Source organism: Saccopteryx leptura, chromosome 11 (assembly GCF_036850995.1).
Source record: "Saccopteryx leptura isolate mSacLep1 chromosome 11, mSacLep1_pri_phased_curated, whole genome shotgun sequence".
Classification (NCBI taxonomy): Eukaryota; Metazoa; Chordata; class Mammalia; order Chiroptera; family Emballonuridae; genus Saccopteryx; species Saccopteryx leptura.
This window is the reverse complement of record NC_089513.1, coordinates 51,091,980-51,112,078: the sequence shown is the minus strand read 5'-3', so window position 1 is coordinate 51,112,078 and position 20,099 is coordinate 51,091,980. Positions and strand designations below refer to the sequence as shown.

The 20,099-nt window shown below is 44.3% G+C and overlaps 1 protein-coding gene and 1 non-coding gene across 9 annotated transcripts in view; both read left to right on the top strand.

Annotated features, from left to right (window-relative positions):
* The window catches only part of DLGAP1 (DLG associated protein 1), a 978,693-nt gene that overhangs the window by 749,751 nt on the left and 208,843 nt on the right, over nucleotides 1–20,099 (top strand). The gene's annotated exons all lie outside the window — the stretch shown is intronic.
* TRNAS-GCU (transfer RNA serine (anticodon GCU)) lies at nucleotides 19,856–19,931 on the top strand. The gene has a single exon. It is a non-coding gene; the product is annotated as a tRNA-Ser (tRNA).

Here is a 20,099-nt window from a genome sequence, read left to right as displayed (position 1 = left end):
CTTAAATTTATTAAGACTTGTTTTGTGTCCTAACATGGGTCTATCCTAGAAAATGTACCATGAGCACTCGAAAAGAATGTATATTCTGTTGCCTTAGGGTAAAATGTTCTGAAGATATCTATTAAATCCAGTTTATCTAGTGTGTCATTCAAGGCCTCTGTTTCTTTGTTAATTTTCTTCCTTGAGGATCTATCCATTGCTGTTAGGGGGTATTGAAATTTCCTACTATTAGATAGTATTGCTATTGATTTTGCCGTGTATGTGAATCAAAATCTGCTTTATATATTTAAGTGCTCCTATATTAGATGTATAAATATTTACAATGGTTGTATCCTCCTTTTGGATTGCTCTCTTTATCATTATGTAGTGACCTTCTTTATTTATTACGATAGCCTTTGTTTTAAAGTCTATTTTGTCAGATGTAAGTATTGCAACCCCAGATTTTTTTTTCATTTCCATTTGCATGAAATACTTTTTTCATTCCTTCACTTCCAGTCTATGTGTATCTTTTGTTTTGAGGTGAGTCTCTTGTATACAACATAAGTATGGGTCTTGTTTTCTTATCCATGCAGCTACCCTATGTCTTTTGATTGGAGCATTTAATCTATTTACATTTAAGGTTATTATTTATATGTAGTTCTCTATTGCCATTTTATTCTTTAAATCTACATTCCTCTTTTTTTCCTTTGCTTTTTTTTTGTGACAGAGACAGAGAGAGAGACATAGAGATGGACAGATAGAAACAGACAGACAGAAAGGGAGAGAGATGAGTAGCATCAGTTCTGTGTAGCAGCACCATAGTTGTTCATTGATTGCTTTCTCATATGTGCCTTGACCAGGTTGCTACAGCAGACCAAGTGATCCCTTACTCAAGCCAGTGAGCTTGGGCTCAAGCTGGTGAGCCTTGCTCAAACCAGATGAGCCCACGCTCAAACCAGTAACCTTGGGGTTTTGAACCTGGGTGCTCTGCCTCCCAGACACTCTATCCACTGCACCACTGCCTGGTTGGGCTTCTTTGCTCTTTTTATAGCAGGCCCCTTAACATTTCTTGCAGTAATGGTTTGGTTGTAATGAATTTCTTTAGTTTCTTTAGTTTAGAAAGCTTTGTATTTCTCCTTAAATTTTAAATGATAGCCTTGCTGGATAAAGTAGTCTTGGTTCCTGATTCTTACTTTGCATCACTTTGAATATTTCTTGCCAATCCCTTCTGGCCTCAAGTGTTTCTGTAGAGAAGTCTGATGTCATCCTTACATGTGCTCCTCTGTAGATAATTAATTGCGTTTATCTTGCAGTTTTTAGTATTCTTTCTTTGTCTTTTAACTTCAGTATTTTAATTATGATGTATCTTGGTGTAGGCCTCCTTGGGTTCCTCTGTGCTTCTTAAATTTGTGTGACTTTTTCCTTCATTAATTTAGGGAAATTTTCAGCTATGATTTCTTCAGACAGGTTCACTATCCTTTGTTCATTCTCTTCTCCTTCAGTAACTCCTATGATGTGGATGTTGTTTCTCTTCATTTTGTCACAGAGGTCTCTTGGAAATTTCTCAGTCTTTTTGCACCTCTTTTGGTTTTGCTGCTCTACTTCTGTGCTTATGTTTATCTTGTCTTCTAAGTTTCTGATTTGATCCTCTGCTTCATCCAGCCTGCTGTTGATTCCCTCTAGTGCTGCCTTTATTTCTGATATTGTATTTGTCATTTCTGACTGGTCTTTTGTGATTTCAATGTCATTTTTGATGCTTGCTATCTCTTTATTTATGTGTTCATTATGTCCATTCATTGTTGCTCTAAGATCCTTGAGCATCCTAAAAATCATTATTTTAAACTCTGAATCTAGTAGTTTGGTTATTTCCATTTCATCTAGTTCTTTTTCTGGGGATTTCCCTTGTTGATTCATTTGTGTCGCATTTCTTTTGTCTGCCCATTTTTTCTGTGTATTAGGTAGCTCTGTCTGACTTTGAACTTTTTGTGGTGTCTTTATGAAGAAGATGGGCTCAGTGGTATTGACCTCCAGGCCACCTGTTTTTTCTGTTCTAGGAATGTCTCTTGAGGGTACTATTTTCCTTCCTGTTGTCTGTGAGTATTGAATGCAGTTGATCCTTTCATGGGTACAGTTATTTCTTTAGGCTGGCTGGCTCTAAGGGTCAACCTTGATCCTATGTATGACACACTGTGCAATATCCATCTTGTTGGGCATATTTATTCTCCACAGTGTCTGGTGCCTGCTAGACTCCACCTTTGGGCATGTTGCTTGTATAGCTAGCTGAGGCTAGGGTTGGTGCTGTCTGCCACCTATTTCCAGTAGTGTTGGTTCTAGATCTTGGGTTGGTGTCAGCTGTTGTTTGTAACCCTCTGTGGGCTACTTGTCTGCAGTACTGCTTTTTTCTCTTTTTGTGTTTTCTGTGCATGAGTAGTGTGGGTGGGGCCAAGCTGTATATAAGGATCAGTTTACTCCTACTTAGAGATGACAGCAGCCCCATAAAAGTCCCAGGCTCTGTAAGATTTGCCTCCACTTTTCAGCTGCTCTACCTCCTCTTGCAGTTGCCTGGTCTTCCCATAGAGTCCTCTGTGGAAAGACTGTAGTGTGGGCCCAGGCTGACCTCACCCAACCAACCCTTCTGCAGTTTGCAATCTTGTTGGGTTAGGGCAGATGAGGTTGGGAATACCACATTAGTGGGACCCCCTACTTCAGGGGTCTTTTGGTCAGGTGTTCAATGTGGGGAATGTGGCCCTTACTCTAGAGCCTAATCTCTCAGCCACTGCTGGATATTCAAATTTTATTCCTCCCCAACAAGAAGAGCAGCAGCTTCAGATCGAAGTGTGGCCAACAGTCTCCTCTGCAGAAGTCTTTACAGCTGTGAGACCCTGGTCTCATGGAGGAAGAATTTGAAAGTCCTCTTCTGGGCCTGACTATGCCTCCCCAGAAAGTGGCTAAGTCCCTTGGCCAGATCCAACAATAGGCTCACAGGGACCCACTCTTTAAATGTTTATGCTCCAAGGCTCTCTCTCTTCCCCCAGTGGAGTCTAGCCCAGCTGGGCAGGATATCCAGCACCCAGGCCAGCTGACTGTGAAGCTCCACCCTATCCAATGCACATGAGCCTCTGTGCCAGTACTGATCACAGGGAGCAAAATTTGCCTCAGCTGGGCCAACCAAGTGTGAGGAGCCCTTTCTTAGGATACCACTCTAGCAAAGTTGTTAGCTCTCTGCAGCTAGTTACTGATTGTGCCAGCCCTGGGACTCCCTGGCAGGAACCCAGTGCAGCTCAGTGGGATCCACTGTCCGTGACTGGCTTTCAGCAACCTTCTTGGAGCTACAAGAAATATAGAGTTTGTGGCTGTCTCTGCTGGGCCCAGGTGCACATGGAAATACCAAGCTGCACACCTAGGCTGACTTTTCCCTACACTGGACCTGGGGGAAGGTCCACTTAAAAGACCAAGGTTCCTAAGTCCCATCTCCTGCAGCCTCTGTCTGCTGGCTGCTTGTTGGGCTCAACCACTCAAAAAACCTCTGCTGGAGTGTAGAGCCTGTGGCAATTCAGGGATTAGGAAGGGTTGTGGGTGTGGTTCCACCCCCACCCCCACCCCCGCCCCAGCCCCAGGTGTCAGTCTGTCCAGACTTTTTTCATAGGCCTCAGTAGGGTGTGGCCCCAGGAGTCCAGTGGGTGTGGCCTCTGAGACCCAGAGGTGTGGTCTGCCCACACTCTGGACAGTTTCCACTGAGTCTCCCAAGAGGTGGAATTATCAGTCTTAGACTTAGGAGTGTGGGGAAGAGGCTGAAACTCTGGCCTCAAGACCAGAAAACTGAATCACTGACATGCTCCTGCCTCCTGACTTCTCAGCACAACCCAGTTGCCATGACTGGAGCAGGAGATACTCCGAAGGGTGGAGCAATTGCTTCTCCCTAGGCTGGTGCCACTCAGAGGGGACTGCTCCACCAAAGAAAGATGGCAACTGCAGTACTGAAGAATGACTCAGCACAGGGGTTCCGGTGGCCATCCCCCACAGTGTCTCTCCCTGGGCCTTCAACTTTACACTCTCCTCATGCAACTCCAGTCCTCTCAGCTCTCCCCCCACTGGAGCCCCGGGTAAGTGGCTGTGAACAAGATTTTCTATGCAGGCCCTTTAAGATGGAGCCTGCATCTCCAAGAGCTCTGTCTCTTTCTCGCAGACAAAAACCCAGCTCTTTTCACTGCCAAATGCTGTCTGGGCGCCTCTTCTAGGCTCCGGGGTTTTAGGCTGGGGCTCTGGGCCTGGGGCTGAGGACCCAAACCTCTCAGGGCAACCCTCTCCACAATGAGAATTTCTGCAGACCCTCAGCCACCACTCACTCCTGGGAGTGGGGCAGTCCTTTCTGCATCTCTGCCCTTCCTACCAGTCTCAATGTGGCTTCTTCTATGATCCTTAGTTATAGATTCCTATTTATTTAGTCCAAAGTTTGTTTTTCAAAATGATTGTTCTTAAATTAAGTTGTAATCAATTTGGTCCTAGGAGGTTGCAGTTCGAATGTCCACCTACTTTGTTGCCGTCTTTGAATCTCGAACCACTTCAAATGTCACATGCAGTTTGTAATCAGATGTTTTCCTCAGTCAAGATTATCAGCAACTGGCAGAGAGCAAGACTCAGCCTTTGCACTCCATGTGTCCTGACCCTTGCACTTTCCCCAGACATAGGAAAGTGGACTGCTGCATAATTTGTAGTAGTGGGAAGCCTGCATTTGTGCTCTCCCCTTAAATCCTTAGGCAAGAAACAATGCTGAAGAGAAGGCAGCTGCAAACTCCACTGCACAGCCCTTCAAGAACCACATTTCGGCCCTGGCCGGTTGGCTCAGGGGTAGAGCGTCGGCCTGGCGTGCAGAAGTCCTGGGTTCGATTCCCGGCCAGGGCACACAGGAGAGGCACCCATCTGCTTCTCCACTCCTCCCCCTCTCCTTCCTCTCTGTCTCTCTCTTCCCCTCTCGCAGCTAAGGCTCCATTGGAGCAAAGATGGCCCGGGCACTGGGGATGGCTCTGGGGCCTCTGCCTCAGGCGCTAGAGTGGCTCTGGTAGCAACAGCGACGCCCAGGATGGGCAGAGCATTGCCCCCTGGTGGGTAGAGCGTCGCCCCTGGTGGGCGTGCTCGGTGGATCCCGGTCGGGCACATGCGGGAGTCTGTCTGACTGTCTCTCCCCATTTCCAGCTTCAGAAAAATACAAAAAAAACAAAAACAAAAAAACCCCACATCTCCACTCATGGCAGTTTTGCTTGAGTGAATGGTCAAAGTGTGGATCTGGCATGTAGGGTCATAGGAAATGGCTGGAATAAGGTCTCTGGCTTTGCCTGGTTTTAGACCAGTGTTAAGCGCTGGGCTCCCTGCTCCTCTTTCTCTCAGAGAACTCCAGCTGTGGAAGGCAAGGCTGTGGCTGGGGGCAGTGAAGTGACGCTCAGCTGGCTCCTGTCACTGGGCAGCAGGCGTGCCAGGACCCAAGCTTGTTTCTGGAATGTGCAGTGGGGAGGCCAAGGTAGGGGAAGAACTGCCTCCAACCCACTTAGGACAGGGACGCATGAGGCTTAACAAGAGGCACTTTCTCAAGAGGTTAAGTCAGTTTTTAAAAAACATTTAGCAAGGTGTTAAAATGAATTTGTCTATATTTTTATCAGTAGGGCAAGAAGTTATTCAGAACTAGAGGTAGTTAGACCAGAACTTGGCCCTACCAGTTCTAACCTCATATTTAGAGGATCACTATTCATCTTATCGTAAACAAACAGGATAGTTGGACTGATCAATCCAAACTGTCAACATAGAATTGCACTAGAAACCCAATTTAAAAATTTCTGGTAAAAATCTTTATCCAAGTACTTATTATCCAGTACTTTTATTGTTCATACATTTGTCTGTTTCCTTAGATGATTATGGGCAAGTCATTTGCCCCCAAAATGGATAACTCTCTGAAAATATGTAAAGTAAATGGATATATGATTTAATGTGTGGGATAAGGTCATCAGGATCCAAGGATACTCTTCTACCTACACCCTTGCATTGCTAGTAGTACAATAATAACTATTTAACTAATTAGGAAAACATTTTGATCCAAGACTTCTGCATAGTGAATACTCAGTAAATATTTATCCACTGTTACGGCTATCCAGGATAGTCAGGCACTTGTGCTGTGCGTAAAACACTACTTTAAACTTTCTGGTGGAATGAAACAAAACTGAGAAGTTAAGGTTTCTGCCAATATTAGTTTGTTGCCAAGGGTCCTCATATCCTGGGAGCTGACAGGGTTCATGTGGCTGTTAGGAACCTAATTCATTACCTGTGAGTGAGTCAAGCACTCACCAAGAAACTGGGTTTGGTTTGGGTTTGTTATTTCAGTTTTCAGTAATTTTATATTAGAACGTCAAACCTTCCTGATATAACATCAACATAGTGTGCCCTTTCATGTTACAAAAAAAGTTCCATGAAAGAATACACAGGGAATTCATTAAGAACTCCCTTCCTCTGTTATTCTTCCATCCTGATTTTAAAGCTCTAGTTACAGTATACTCTTCTTTTCAATGGGAAATGCTAAAGTTCATTCCGGCAAGAACACTGAGATAAGAACTAGGAACCCAGCTCAAAACATGGAACAAGAGGCAAAACCCTCTGCCAGGTAGTCCTGGAGTTCTAGAGGGCTTAGGGGTGTTCTGTTCAAACTCTCTTGCACATACGCATCACCAGGGAATCCTGTTAAAATGCAGGTGCTGGGCCTGACCAGGCGGTGGTGCAGTGGATAGAACGTCAGACTGGGATGCGGAAGAACCAGGTTCGAGACCTCGAGGTCACCAGCTTGAGCACAGGCTCTTCTGGTTTGAGCAAAACTCACCAGCTTAGACCCAAGGTCGCTGGCTTGAGCAAGGGGTTATTTGATCTACTGAAGGCCCACGGTCAAGGCACATATGAAAAAGCAATCAATGAACAACTAAGGTGTCGCAACGAAAAACTGATAATTGATGCTTCTCATCTCTCTTCGTTCCTATCTGTCTGTCCCTATCTATCCCTCTCTCTGACTCTCTCTCTGTAAAAAAGAAAAAAAATTTTTGATTGATTAAAAAAAAATGCAGGTGCTGGTTCAGTAGGCTTGACATGGGACCCGTGAGTCTGCATTTCCAGCAAGCTCCCAGGTGATGCGCTAGTCCTAGAACCAAATTTTGAGTATCTCGCTCTTTAAAATACCCTGAGAGCCTATATTAATTGCTCTGAGTAGGACTCAGAAATAGAGGGGGTGAAATTAATAATAAAATTCCCAAAGTGTTTACCAGAAAAATGGATGCATAAATTCACCAGAAAAAAATACTCCTCATTCTAAATATATTTAAAGACAATAGGCAGAACAATACAGCTAGAGCAATAATAACAATAATTATTATATAATTAAAATGATATTATTATATATTATATATACTGTTAATAAAATTAGAGTATATTTTATTGCTTCATATTCATTTTGAAATACCCCCTAACTTTTGTGAGTATATTATATATTATATATAATATATTATTATATAACAATTATTATTATTATTATTATTTACTGGTTTTACCATTGAGAGCCTATGGTTGCTATAAAATAGTAAAACACTGCAATACATTCATAATTCTATCTTATTGCAATTTTGCCCGTTTTCCCCTAATGAGCTTCACCACTTTCAGCTTCAACTGTAGGAATGCTAATTCCAACGGGGGAGGGATGACCTTTTAACATTAGATATTTACCTTGTAAATAAAAGCAGACAGGGGCCACGTGGAGTTTTTTAAAGAATGTGGGGCAGTCTACTAAGAAACTGCAGTTCTAGTGTCAACGGTGTCTCGCTAGTTATACCACAGAGCTCCTTTAACCCTCATGTACTCCCCTCATCTGTAAAATGAGAGCCTTAGAAAAGATGACCACGTCAATCCAGGCCCCTGACACCCTCTGATTCTTTAAGTCACCAATGGTAAACATTTAAGAACTTGATATGCGCGAATAACCCTGAATTTCCTAAAAGGCACCTTTCTTGGAGATCTGCATCATGCGTATCTACCTACAAGAGTCCAGTACGGCCTGACCTGTGGATAATTAAAAAAAAAAAAAAAAAAAAGAGTCCAGTACGGCCAGAACGTTGTTTCATTCCTCGGCGTTGACTGCCCCCTGTAGGCGCTCTTCGGGACTGACTCTCCTTGCTGTCCAGGCGCGTGTCCTTGGAAACAGAAACACCCTTTCCCTCACTTAACCCAGTGAGCACAGGAAAGAGCAGGACAGAGCATAAATGCCTTTTTCATTAGAGCGGAGACGAAGGCCAGTTAATAAAGACCCGAAGAAGAGGAAGGGCTCTTAAGGTTTAGCTGAGGGAAGGAAAAGAGGGGAGTTCTAGCTCTCCAGACAGCACCATATGAAAGAGTAGCTTTGTTTATTATTCTAATTCTCTGGCTTCTGGCTGGAGTTTTGTACACATTCCTTATCAGAATCTTGGGCTTTTCCACAGCAGACTATGTATAATTTATTATGTTGCTACCATAATAGGGAACATCGTCACCAGAATGTTCTTTTTATGTGTTAATAAGTGATTGTTCAGTGCTTCTCTGTGGATAAGTTAAACCATCCTCATTGGGGTTAATATATATTATCTTTCCATTCTTTCTCACTCAAGGCATAAACAACTACTGTTTATCACAATACAAAGGTAATAAAAGTGGGTAGAAGTTGTCTTTTCAATATCTGAACACGATTCTGAAAAAGATTTTGACTGCCAACAGTCCTAATTACTACAGTCCTTGTACCTAATTGATTTAGGCAGAGAACACGTGGTCATTTGAATACTGTTCGATTCTGGTGATAATACATCAGAGCAGCATGTTTTCATTTTGCTTGAAAACGGTTAAAAATGTATTTCTGCATTATATTGTGATCAATTATACTTTCCATTCAGAATCTGAAAAGTTAATGATTCTTCACATTTCCTGGAAAGCCTTTAAATTCTTTTTTGTTTGGATGAATAGGTAGTTATTTTCTCTAAATATCGGTTTCAGAACTGTTGCATTTCTACAGCTGAACCTGATGTGACACACAGACAGTGAATGTGCATTTGTGTGTGTTTGGTGGCACATTAAAAATGTTTTAAATGCCCTTCTCTGTAGTCACCTCTTGTCTTCGTGCCTTAACTAAAGCACCGGGGTGGGCATTAGGAAATGTGGTAGCCAGTGATGTACTGCAAAGAGAGCAGGTGACAGGAGAGGAGTCTGGGCATCAGAAACTACCAACATGTCCCAGAGAATCAGACAAGAATGCTGCAAATCAGAGAAGAGCAACAGGAAAGTCCCACCACCACCCTTGGCTCCTGCCTTTCTTTCTGCCCACTGAGAACAGTGCTGCCTCATCCAGCAAACAGGGAATAGAGCAGACAGGAGCCTCATGCACGGTGGTGCCAACACAGGTCCTTGAGCCCACGCCCATGAGTACATTCTTTTTTTTTTTTTTTTTTTGTATTTTTCTGAAGCTGGAAACGGGGAGAGACAGTCAGACAGACTCCCGCATGCGCCCCACTGGGATTCACCCGGCACGCCCACCAGGGGCAACGCTCTGCCCACCAGGGGGCTATGCTCTGCCTCTCCGGGGCGTCGCTCTGCCGAGACCAGAGCCACTCTAGCCCCTGGGGCAGGGGCCAAGGAGCCATCCCCAGCGCCCGGGCCATCTTTGCTCCAATGGAGCCTTGGCTGTGGGAGGGGAAGAGAGAGACAGAGAGGAAGGGGGGGGTGGAGAAGCAAATGGGCGCTTCTCCTATGTGCCCTGGCCGGGAATCAAACCCGGGTCCCCCGCACGCCAGGCCGATGCTCTACCACTGAGCCAACCGGCCAGGGCTCATGAGTACATTCTTAAAGCATGCATTGTGCACTATGGCACACAGAGACACTGATTGATCATAGCAGCTTAAAAATTTGGAGATTAACTTGGTTCTGTTTATTCTCAGCCTTGACCTTAGTTCTCACATCCAGGGTTGGAGTAGGTCAGGAATGACAGTATTAGTTTCTTTTCTACAGATAGTCACTGACATGACGGTTCAGCTTACAATTTTTCGATTGTATGATGGTGCAAAAGCCATATGCATTCAGTAGGAACTGTACTTTGAATTTTGAGTTTTTCAGCATGGATGGATCTGGAGATCATTAAATAAGGCAGTCAGAAAAAGACGAGTATCATATGATTACACTCGTATGGTATCTAATGAACAAATGAACCAACAAGTAAAAGAGACAAAGCTGGCTGACAACTGTCAGGAGGCGAGAGAGCTGAGTGAGGCAGTGGAGGGATTGAGCAAAAACTCATGGACATGGACAGCAGTGTGGAGGTTGCGAGGGTTGGGGAGAAGGAGGATACGGGGGAGAGAAACGGTGGTGGATGAAGATGACTTGGGGAGTAAACACGCTATACAGTACAGAGAGATGTGTTGTAGAATTAGGCACCTGAAACTTGTATAATTATGTTAACCAGTGTCACCCCGATAAATTCAATGTAAACATCTTTTTCAATGTTTACCTTTTCCTGACTAGCAGTATGCAGTTTGATACTCTCATGATGCTGGGTAGCAGCACGAGCTGTAGCTCATAAGCACGCAGTCAGTCACCAGGGTAAGCCACTGGTACTACCCAGTGTACTGTGTTTTGCTAGCATTTTTTACAATAAGTTTATTGGGATGTAACCCCATAGGAAGTCAAACAGCATCTATACATCTTAACCCATTCATTATATGAGAGTGGAGTTATTACTTTTTAAATTTTTTTTATTTTGATAGAATTGTAGATTCACATGTAGTGGTAAAGAAATGATAGATACCAAGCAGTGGAGCAGTGGATAGAGCATCGGACTGGGATGCAGAGGGCCCAGGTTGGAAACCTCAGGGTTGCTGGCTTGAAGCCCAAAGTCGCTGGCTTGAGCTATGGGTCACTTACTCTCCTGGAGCACCCATCCCTCCCTGGTCAAGACACATATGACGGTTCAAAATCCTGGGCTTGCCTGGTCAAGGCACATATGGGAGTTGATGCTTCCAGCTCCTCCCCCCTTTCTCTCTGTCTGTCTCTCCTCTCTCTCTCTCCCTCTCCTCTCTAAAAAAAATAAAATAAAATAAAAAAGACACATATGAGAAAGCAATCAATGAACAACTAAGGAGCCACAACAAAGAATTGATGTTTCTCATCTCTCTCCCTTCCTGCCTGTCTGTCCTCTTTCTGTCTCTCTTGCTGAAAATAAATAAACAAATAATAGATTCCATATAGATCTTTCCCATTCTTCTCTCAGTGGTAACATCTTACAAAATTGTGTTGTACAATATACACACAGGATATTGAGATAGTCAAGGTACAAAAACTTTCCATCAGCACAAAGACAGAGTTGGGATGAGCCCATCCACCAAGCTTTATATTTGTTATATTTTTTAGTTAGTATATTTCTGTTTGGCTCCTCTTTATAACTTCTATTTCTTTGCTGAAACTATTTATTTGCCAAGACTTTTTTTTTTACTAGTTTCAAATGTATCCATAATTACTCTTTGAAGCATTGTTGTCATGACTACTTTAAAGGTTTTTCAGATAATTCTAACATCTCTACCATCTCAATTGACATCAGTTAATTGTCCTTTTTCATCATTTTAAACCTTTCTGGGTCTTAGTATGACAATTGAAACCTGGATATTTCTGCATTATGTCATGAGACTACAGGTGTTATTTACCCTTCTGTTCTAGCTGGCATTTCTTTTAACACCACTCCAGCAGGGGAAGAAGGGGACCAGCTCTTTACTGCCAGTAGATAAGAAAGTCTCCACTCAAATCTTGTTATCTAAGGTGGGGTTCCTCATTACTCTTAATGGGAGTAGAAGTTCTGACTTCCCCACATGCTCTCCACTGACACCACTTTGAGGGTCACTGGCTGGCCCTGGCCAGTTGGCTCAGCGGTAGAGCATCGGTCTGGCGTGTGGGGGGCCCGGGTTCGATTCCCGGCCAGGGCACATAGGAGAAGCGCCCATTTGCTTCTCCACCCCCCCTCCTTCCTCTCTGTCTCTCTCTTCCCCTTCCTGCAGCCAAGGCTCCATTGGAGCAAAGATGGCCCGGGTGCTGGGGATGGCTCCTTGGCCTCTGCCCCAGGCGCTAGAGTGGCTCTGGTCGTGGTAGAGCGACGCCCCGGAGGGGCAGAGCATCGCCCCCTGGTGGGCAGAGCGTCACCCCTGGTGGGTGTGCCGGGTGGATCCCGGTCGGGCGCATGCGGGAGTCTGTCTGACTGTCTCTCCCCGTTTCCGGCTTCAGAAAAAATAAAATAAAATAAAATAAAATAAAATAAAATAAAATAAAATAAAATAAAATAAAATAAAAAGAGGGTCACTGGCTAATGATGAAAGACCTGACTCTCACTAGGCCTCTTGTGAAACCACCCGTGCAAGGAGGGGTACGGATGCCTTCTAACTGCTGCACAGGAGTGAAAGTCCAGGCTCCCCATGTGGTCTCCACTAACATCGCAGGAGGGGTAGGGGAATCCTCACCAGGATGACAGTCCCGGCTCCTTACTTGGCCCTCTCTGAGACCACCACTGCTGGAGCACCTCGTTACAGCCTCATGAGGGTGGAAGTTTAAGCTCCCCACATGGCCTTTGCTGGCATGGCCTTGTGGGTTAAAACTTAATTAAACTGGGCATACATAGAGAACATGGCCAACTATGTAAGCCCAAACTAGAGCCCAAACTGGTAACTGCCACAAATCAAAAAACACATAAAGCCATATAAATTTAGTTTTCATTTAAGGAAACTCAGATATGATTGTAGAATCATTGTCGGTAATATTTTAGGAAGTGTGGAAATATGCAAAGAAAAAAGTAAGTATTAATATTGTTTTCCAAAGAGAGGTTTCTGAAAATTGCAAATAGTTAACCTAATATGAATCCTTTGAAAAATTTCAGAATGAATTTTTAAACATATGGTTTGTAATGATTTAAAAAATAGGGAACCCCTTCTCATACATGCCTTGACAGCAGGGGGCTCCAGCAAAGCTTGTGACCCCTTGCTCAAGCCAGCGATGTTGGGTTCAAGCCAGGGACCTTGGGTTCAAGCCAGCGACTTTGGGCTTCAAGCCAGTGACCTTTAGGCTCAAGCCAGAGACAATGGAGTCACATCTGTGATTCCACACTCAAACCAGCGACTCTGCACTCAAGCCGGATAAGCCGTACTCAAGCCAACGACCTCGGGTTTCAAACCTGGGTCCTCACATCCCAGGGCAACGGTCTATCCACTGCGCCACCACCTAGTCAGCCTATCCTTTTGTTTTTAAATTGATTTTTCAAGAGACAGAGAGTGGAGGGGGGCATTCATTTGTTGTTCCACTTACCTGTTGTGCATTCACTGGTTGCTTCTTGTAAGTGCCCTTATGGAAGGATTGAACTCGCAACCATGGTGTTTAGGAGAATGCTCTAACCGACTAAGCCAGGGGTCGGGAACCTATGGCTTGCGAGCCAGATGTGGCTCTTTTGATGGCTGCATCTGGCTCGCAGATGAATCTTTAGTAAAAAAAATAATAACCTTAAAAATATAAAACATTCCCATGTACTACAATCCATTCATTTCCTACCGCTCATGTTCATGGTTGCGGGTGGTTGGAGCCAATCACAGCTGTCCTCTGGGAAAACACCAAATTTTTATTGGATAATGCATAACATACATGGGTCGTTGTATGGCTCTCACGGAATTACCTTTTAAAATATGTGGCGTTCATGGCTCTCTCAGCCTAAAAGGTTCCCGACCCCTGGACTAAGCTAAACTGCCAGGGCCTAGTGTATATCCTTTGACTGACCAAAAACTTAAATTCAGTCAGCTTTTCACATTTGATCAGTGGTTTGGAACCAGAGAGAAAAATCTGCGGTTGGGAATAGGAAAATACTGTTTTTGATTTGTGGCTCTTTGAATCTGCAGATGCAAAACCTGTGGGCAGGAAGAGCTGGTTGTATTTATTAAAAATCTGTGTTTAAGTAGACCTGTGCTGTTCAAACCTATGTTGTTCAAGGGTCAACTGTATATAATTACGGTAAGTTTTAGGGACTGTAAACAATATAGTAATATGGATTTCAGGGACTATTATTGCTATGCCTAAAAAAAAGAATACTTCTCTTATTTTATGGAAAGCACAGTAATAAATCCAAATATAATTTTACTATTCTAGTAATTTTAAAACAGTAATATAATTAAAACTCTGTATGGTATTACTGAGAATAAATTGCATGACCATGATGAAGACATCCAGGAAAAGAATTGCCTTAAGCAGAGATCACAGAGACAGATGACAGCAGTGTGAGTTTATAAACCAGCAGAAAAGACCTATGTCATCACTAAGAAAAATGTGATGACAATTCAAATGCACTAGTTAGTCAAGAGCCTGCAGTGGTAATTCTTAGGAGGGGCTGGAAATAGTGACCTACATGCTGCTCTGAGCCAAATACAGAGCACTTCTTTCCATTTAAAGAGTGTCAGCCTGGAGCAGATGAGCTTACACAGATGTAAGTTTACATCGACAAATTGGAGCAGCTAAAACCAGCGCAAAAGTATTTTGATAAATTTTTCACAAAGTGTTTATATTCTGACTTCATTTGAGGCCGAAAAAAAGCAACTAAAGACAGTCTCTTACATTCTTTTAATGTTGGTGCTCTTTTAACCCCTATTGTCAAATGCTCTGTGTCTGTCCTTACTACTAACGTGCCGAAAGGTCACAAGAAGATATCTCTTCCATGCAGTAGTCTTCAATTGTTGTAAACACAACTATCATGTCCCAGCTAAGGATGCTCTTCTCCAGGTGACATGCTACCTTTATCTAGTTCATTTATGTCAAGATTTCCAGGCTCTCCATTACCTTGATGACTTGAGTTGCCCCTGTGTCTAAGCTGTGCTCCTTTGATGGGGTATTTACAAGGAACTGTGAAATCAGTAAAAATGTCAGTGTACACTGAAAATGGTGTTTTCTACGGAGCTCCAAGAGGTGACTTTCCTCTGTTGATTTTGAGGCTGCCGTCCATTCATAGGCACTGTGCCATGGAGCTGGGGAACAGGAGACTGGGTGTGTCTCCAAGTTAAATTACCACAGACCCCACTCTTTCATCGATAGTCAGTAGTTTTCCTTGAATAAATAATTTTCATTCATTCTCTGCCTTTGGTTTTCAGAGTTCAGAAATCATTGATTTCCATAGATTTGCCTTCTTTTCTTGTCTTTTTTTTACAATTGCTTTTGTGTAGAATTAAATCCATCAAAGTCCTCTGCCTTTCTAAGAGTTTCACCCTATATATAGCATTTTTTGCTCTTTTATCTTGAATACTATTTTTCCCATAAGACCTGTATTGACAAGAGAATTGAAAATACATGCCAACACAAAAATTTATGCATGATTATTGTAATGCCCGTGGTTGAGGCTGGGCAGGTTCACATTGGATTGGGCAATGGAGAAACTGCGGAATTGGAAAGTGTCTGGCCATTACTCGTTTATTGGAGGCTTGCAGAGACGGGTGGGCAAGCAAATAAGGAAAGAAAAAGTGCTTTTCGCAGTGGAGGGCAAGGGGTCAGGAAAACCACCCCTGATGGTGGCAGCTGAGGAAATCAGAACCATACCTGGCATTGATGGGAGAGTGATCTGGGAGAATTGCCACAGAGGGAAAACACCCATAGTTTCCCATAGAGATACACACGTGCTTTCTGCCACATCTCACGCACTAATTATGTAAAGTGCTTGCAGCTGAAAAACCAGTGAACAAGCCTAACACAGCTGTTTTCTCTACAATTATTCACAAGCAAGATTTATATTAGCCAAAAAAGTGGAAACAAACTAAATATTAATCAGCTGGTAAATGGACAAATAAATTGTGATATAAATCCATACAATGGAATATAATTCTTCCATAAAAAGAAATGAAGTACTGATACATACTACAATATGGATGAACCTTATAAACATCCTGATAAGTGAAAGAAACCATTTGCATAATCCCACATTTTATGACTCTCTATATATGAAATGTCCCAAACAAACGAAGGCATACTGAGTTAGAGACAGAAAGCTGATTAGTGGTTTCCAAGGGTTAGGGATGGGCAGAGTGAAGAGTGACTACAAATGGATACAGGAATTGGAAAGGGGGGGGGGGGGTCAGAGTTAATTTAAATATTCTAAAATTAATTAAATAGTGGTTAGGGAGATTCCAAGATGGCAACAGAAAGGGAGAAGTTCCAACTGTAACCTCTCAGGACCAAACTGGTGCCATAACTAAATTTAAAAACAATCATCTTGAAAAACCAACTTTGGACTAAACAAAGAGGAGTATATGACCAAGGATCACTGAAAAAACCACACTGAGACTGGTAGGAAGGGCGGAGATGCAGAATGGCTGCCCCGCTCCCAGGAATGAGTGGCAGCTGAGGGTCCAGAGGGACTCTCACTGTAGGGAGGTTTGCCCTGAGAGGGGAGGATCCTAAGTCCCAGGCTGGTGCCCAAGATTTGAGAAGAGGTTCCCACATAGCATTTGGTTGTCAAAAGAGCCAAGGTTTCTGTTTGCAAGAAAGAGATGGGACCTCTTAGAGACACAGGCTCCACCTTAAAGGGCCAACACAGAAAATCTTGGCCACAGCCACTTACCAGGGGGTCCAGCAGGGAGAACTGAGAGGACTAGAATCATGTGAGGAGAGTGTGAAGTTGGTGGTCCAGGGAGAGACACTGTGGGGGACGGCCACCAGAACCCCTGTGCTGAATCATTCTCCAATACTGCAGTCACCATCTCTCTTGGGCGGGACAGCCCCCTCCACATGGCATCAGCCTGGAGGAAAGCAATTGTCCCACCGTCAGGATCTCTCCTTTCCCACCCTATGGAGACTGGGCAGTTCTGAGAAGTCAGCCAGGAAGCAGGGGGCGCTTCAGTGACCACATGCTCTCGAGACTATGACTGGTACTTCCACCTCATGGGAGACTCAGTAGAAACTGTCCAGACTGCGGGCAGACTACATCTCTGGGTCTCAGGAGCCACACCCAGTGGACTCCTGGGGGCCACACCCTACTGAGGTCTGTGAAAAAAGTCTGGACAGGCTGACATCTGGGGCCGAGGAGTGGAGCTACACCCACCACCCTTTCTAATCACTGAATTTCCACAGGCTCTAGACCAGGGGTCCCCAAACTATGGCCCACGGGCCACATGCAGCCCCCTGAGGCCATTTATCCGGCCCCCACCGCACTTCCAGAAGGGGCACCTCTTTCATTGGTGGTCAGTGAGAGGAGCATAGTTCCCATTGAAATACTGGTCAGTTTGTTGATTTAAATTTACTTGTTCTTTATTTTAAATGTTATATTTGTTCCCGTTTTGTTTTTTTACTTTAAAATAAAATATGTGCAGTGTGCATAGGGATTTGTTCATAGTTTTTTTTATAGTCCGGCCTTCCAATGGTCTGAGGGACAGTGAACTGGCCCTCTGTGTAAAAAGTTTGGGGACCCCTGCTCTAGACTTTACTAGAGGTTTTATTTCAGTGGCCAAGCCCAAAAGGCAGCCAGAAGATAGAGGCAGCAGGAAGCGATCCTCGGGAAACTTGGGCCTTTTGCTGACCTTCCCCCAGGCTCAGTGTGGATGAAAGCCAGCTCAGGTGTGTGGCTTGCCATTTCCATGTGAACCTAGGCCCAGCAGAGGCAACCACATACTCTGGTTCACTTATAACTCCAAGAAGGGTCAGTCAATGAGCAGTGTCATGCACTGGTCTGCACTGGGTTCCCTCCAGAGAGGCCCAGGGCCAGCATATCCAGTGGCCAGCTGCAGAGAGCATCAGAGCAGGACCCAACTATGCTTGCTAGTGTCCAAAGGGAAGGCTCCTCAGACACTGGGCCCAGCTGAGGCAGGTTCTTCTTTCTGTGGTCAGCACCTGCACAGCAGCCTGTGCTTGCATTGGACAGGGTAGAGCTTCACAGTCAGCCGGCCCGGGTCTCAGATACCCTACCCCACTGGGATAGGTTCTACAGGGGTGAGGATGAGAGGTCTGGAGCATGGACATTCAAGGTGTGTGTCCCCTGGAGCCTATTTTTGGGACCAGTTGAGGGGCTTCACCACTTTTTATGGGGGCACTGTCAGACCCAAGGGAGGACTCTCTCAGTCTCCCTCCCTGAGACTGGGAGCTCCCCAGCTGGAAGAACTTCTGCAAAGAGAATTGTTGGCCCCACACAATCTAAACCTGGTGCTCACCTCACTGGGGAGAAATGAAAATGGAGTATCCAGCAGTGTCTGAGGGATTAGGCTCTGGAGTAGGGGCCCCTTTCCCTGTACTGAGCTCCTGATATACAGACTCCTGAAGTAGGAGGTCCCACTAGTGTTATCATCCCAGGCTTAGCTGCCCTAACCCATCAAGCTTGCACACTGTAGAAGGATTAATGGGGTGAAGCCAGTCTGAGCCTACATGACAGTCTTTCTACAAAAGACTCTGGGAATACCAGGCAGCTGCAAGAGGAGATGAAGCAGCTGAAAAGTGGAGGCAATCTTACAGAACTTGGGCCCTTTTACTGCTATCAGCTCTAAGCAGGAGGAAGCTGATTCTTATACAGGGTTTGGCCCCTCCCTCACATACCCAGACACAGGAAATACAAACACAAAAAGCAAACAAGGCAGTTTGCTGGAGACAGGTAGCCCACAGCAGGTTACAAACAATAGCTGATGTAAACCCATACCCAAACCCTGACCAAGAGGACCCAGAACCAACACAACCAATAGTGGGTGGCATACCACATCAACACTAGACTCAGCTAGCTACACAAGTGGCACACACAAAGTAGGAGTTCAGCAGGCACCAGACACTGTAGAGAGTAAATACACCCAATTAGACAAATACTGCACAGCATCTAATACACAGGATCAAGGTTGACTATTAAAGCCAACCAGTCTGAAAGGTAACTCCACCCACAAAAGGGCCAACAGCATCCAAGATTCACATACAATAAGAGGGTAAATATAATTCTTAAGAAACATTCCTAGTCTGACCTGTGGTGGTGCAGTGGATAAAGCATCGACCTGGAAATGCTGAGGTTGCCGGTTCGAAACCCTGGGCTTGCCTGGTCAAGGTACATATGGGAGTTGATGCTTCTAGCTCCTCCCCCCTTCTCTTTCTCTGTCTCTCCTCTCTCTCTCTCCCTCTGTCTCTCCCTCTCCTCTCTAAAATGAATAAATTTAAAAAAAATTAAAGAAGAACAAAAAAATTTTTAAAAAATTAAAAAAAAAAAAGAAACATTCCTAGAGCAAGGATCTCAGGTGGCCTGGAGGTTAGTACCACTGAGCCCATCTTCCTCATAAAGATGCCACAACAAATTTAAGAGTCAGAGCAGAGCTACATAATATGCAGACAAAATGGGCAAAGAAATATGACCCAAATGAATCAACAAGAGAAATCCCCAGAAAAAAAATTAAATGAAATGGAAGCAACCAAACTACCAGATGCAGAGTTTAAAATAATGGTTATTAGTATGCTCAAGGATCTTAGAGTAAGAATGAATGGTCAAAGTGAGAATTTAGTAAGCATTAAAAAGGACATTGAAACCATAAGAAACAACCAGTCAGAAATGACAAATAAAATATCCGAAATGAAGACTGCATTAGAGGGAATCAACAGCAGGCTGAATGAAGCAGAGGATTAAATCAGTGATTTAGAGGACAAGATAAGCATCAGCACATGAGTAGAGCAGCAGAAAGAAAAGAAACACAAAAAGGCTAAGGAAACTCTAAAAGATCTCCGTGATAACATGAAAGGAAACAATAGCCACATCATAAGAGTACCTGAAGGTAAAGAGAATGAGTAAGGGATAGATAGCTTGTTTGAAGAAATCATAGCTGAGGCCCTGGCCGGTTGGCTCAGTGGTAGAGCATCGAGCTGCTGTGTGGGAGTCCCAGGTTCGATTCCTGGCCAGGGCACACAGGAGAAGCACCCATCTGCTTCTCCACCCCTCCCCCTCTCCTTCCTCTCTGTCTCTCTCTTCCCCTCCCACAGCCAAGGCTCCATTGGAGCAAAGTTTGCCTGGGCGCTGAGGATGGCTCCATGGCCTCTGCCTCAGGCGCTGGAATGGCTCTGATTGTGGCAGA